This window comes from Schistocerca americana, unplaced genomic scaffold (assembly GCF_021461395.2).
Source record: "Schistocerca americana isolate TAMUIC-IGC-003095 unplaced genomic scaffold, iqSchAmer2.1 HiC_scaffold_680, whole genome shotgun sequence".
In the NCBI taxonomy this organism is placed as follows: Eukaryota; Metazoa; Arthropoda; class Insecta; order Orthoptera; family Acrididae; genus Schistocerca; species Schistocerca americana.
The window spans coordinates 62,501-65,000 of NW_025726435.1; the positions used below are offsets into that span (position 1 = coordinate 62,501).

The 2,500-nt window shown below is 57.3% G+C and overlaps 1 non-coding gene across 1 annotated transcript in view; it reads right to left on the minus strand.

Annotated features, from left to right (window-relative positions):
* LOC124589049 overlaps positions 1-256 on the minus strand; it is a 1,910-nt gene extending 1,654 nt beyond the window's left edge. The window contains exon 1 of the ribosomal RNA XR_006975949.1: positions 1-256. This exon is cut by the window's left edge and continues 1,654 nt beyond it. This is a non-coding gene — a ribosomal RNA (small subunit ribosomal RNA).
* Between the last annotated feature and the right edge of the window lie 2,244 nt (positions 257-2,500).

Consider the following 2,500-nt stretch of genomic DNA (forward strand, 5'->3'; position numbering starts at 1 on the left):
AAGGCAAACGGACCGGACGAGCCGACCGATTGGTTTTGATCTAATAAAAGCGTCCCTTCCATCTCTGGTCGGGACTCTGTTTGCATGTATTAGCTCTAGAATTACCACAGTTATCCAAGTAACGTGGGTACGATCTAAGGAACCATAACTGATTTAATGAGCCATTCGCGGTTTCACCTTAATGCGGCTTGTACTGAGACATGCATGGCTTAATCTTTGAGACAAGCATATGACTACTGGCAGGATCAACCAGGGAGCTGCGTCAACTAGAGCTGAGCAGCCGGCCGCCCGGGAGTGTGTCCCGGGGGCCCGCGCGAACACGCAAGCGTCCGCTCAATTATTCTGCAAACAGGAGGAGGCTGAGCTCCCCTGCACAATACACCTCGAAACCCTCTCAGGTCCCGGCGGCGCGCAGCGCCGTCCTAAGTACTTGGTCGGGTTCGAGAGAGGCGCAATCGCCCGGGGTTTGGCGAGTAGACGCTTTAGGTGCGACCACCCGTGCTCCCAACTGAGCTTGCCGCTGCCGACAGAGGCCCGGGAGCGTGCTGTCGTGGCATTGCCGGCGGGAGACAACACGCGCCACCTACGGTGGCCGGCAGCTCCAACGCCAGCGCCACAGAAGGACAAAAGCCCCACTTGGGTGCCGAAGCGAACTCTCCCAGCACAGCGCACGCGCCAACACGTCCGCACAGCTGCGATACAATCCACCTGCGAGAACCGCAGAGGCGACCGAGCAGCAGACGGCGTCGCGGCGCCGAGCGCCGGGCGGCGGCGCATCCTCAGCGCACACAGTCCTCAATCGGACCAGCACACTGCAGATGTCCACCGCGCTTCGCACCGGGCCCGCGAGGACCTACTTTGGCCGCACGGCGCCGCGTGCAGGGTGCGCCGGCGCGCAGCTGCGCCGCCTGCCGCCTCCGTCGGCCGGCGCGCCTGCCACTGGCCGCCCCCACCAGCCGGCTGTAGCGCGTGCGCCCACGCACCGCGCGGCCAGCACGCCGGGAGGCCCCCCCTCACCGGCCGGGGACGGTCCCACCCAGCCACCGCCGCGTATCGCTTCACACCCACATGCCATTCACGTTCGTGGGCATGGTGGGTATCGCTGAAACAACCGGTTGGTAGCTCAACCGATCGTCGCCATCACTGATTCACCTCTAGCGAGAACAACCGCACCACAACGGTTTACCAGTTGTTCATTTGCGTAACGTCACCAGCAAACGTAGACGTCCATCGCCATTTGCAAATTCAACGATTGTTGCATGCCTGTGTCAGGTGTCACGACACACTATGTCTGCCCACATACACGCAACAACATGTGCACGCTTCGCGAACACGTGGAAGGTGGCCCCCGTACGTATGCGATGTCCATTGCGCGAACGACTGTCAACCGGCCTCTGTCGCATGTCGCAGATGTGGAACGCAGTGCACCATGCTATCACGGTGTGTGAGAAGAGACGACTACGTCTGACAACACGCACCACTACATCAACAGACGGCTCATGCTGATCGCCATCCACGGCATACCATACTGCAATCCAGCTCTTATAGGGAGACGACACGTAGCTGAGTGCACAATATTTGGACCGTATGGTTCGCCGTTGTTGGCGCAGTCGTGGTACGGTCACACATGTACCACGATGTATCATTCAGTACATGAGGACCAATGTGCAGTACAGTGTGTGATTTGGACGTACAACATCAGCGGACAGTTGACACAAGCCGTACCACAACGTAGGCTGTGCTTCGCCATGCGAATGCCAATGAACAACTGCGAAGGGCATTGAGCATGTACGTCCTGCTGCCATCCGCATTACAGTGTATAGCTGCAAGGTGTTTAACATGAAGCGATACTCTGGGGACCGGGCAGTGCGAGTAGCAAACTATATTGCGGGGGTTGCAGTTAGGCAACACTACACTAATTTAACGCGTCGTATGACAATTACAGAGCGGGTTAAGGCCCAACGTGTGTTGGGTTAAGGCCCAACGTGTGTTGGGTTAAGGCCCAACGTGTGTTGGGTTAAGGCCCAACGTGTGTTGGGTTAAGGCCCAACGTGTGTTGGGTTAAGGCCCAACGTGTGTTGGGTTAAGGCCCAACGTGTGTTGGGTTAAGGCGCAACGTGTGTTGGGTTAAGGCGCAACGTGTGTTGGGTTAAGGCGCAACGTGTGTTGGGTTAAGGCGCAACGTGTGTTGGGTTAAGGCGCAACATGGGTTAGGTTAAGGCGCAACATGGGTTAGGTTAAGGCGCAACATGGGTTAGGTTAAGGCGCAACATGGGTTAGGTTAAGGCGCAACATGGGTTAGGTTAAGGCGCAACATGGGTTAGGTTAAGGCGCAACATGGGTTAGGTTAAGGCGCAACATGGGTTAGGTTAAGGCGCAACATGGGTTAGGTTAAGGCGCAACATGGGTTAGGTTAAGGCGCAACATGGGTTAGGTTAAGGCGCAACATGGGTTAGGTTAAGGCGCAACATGGGTTAGGTTAAGGCGCAACATGGGTTAG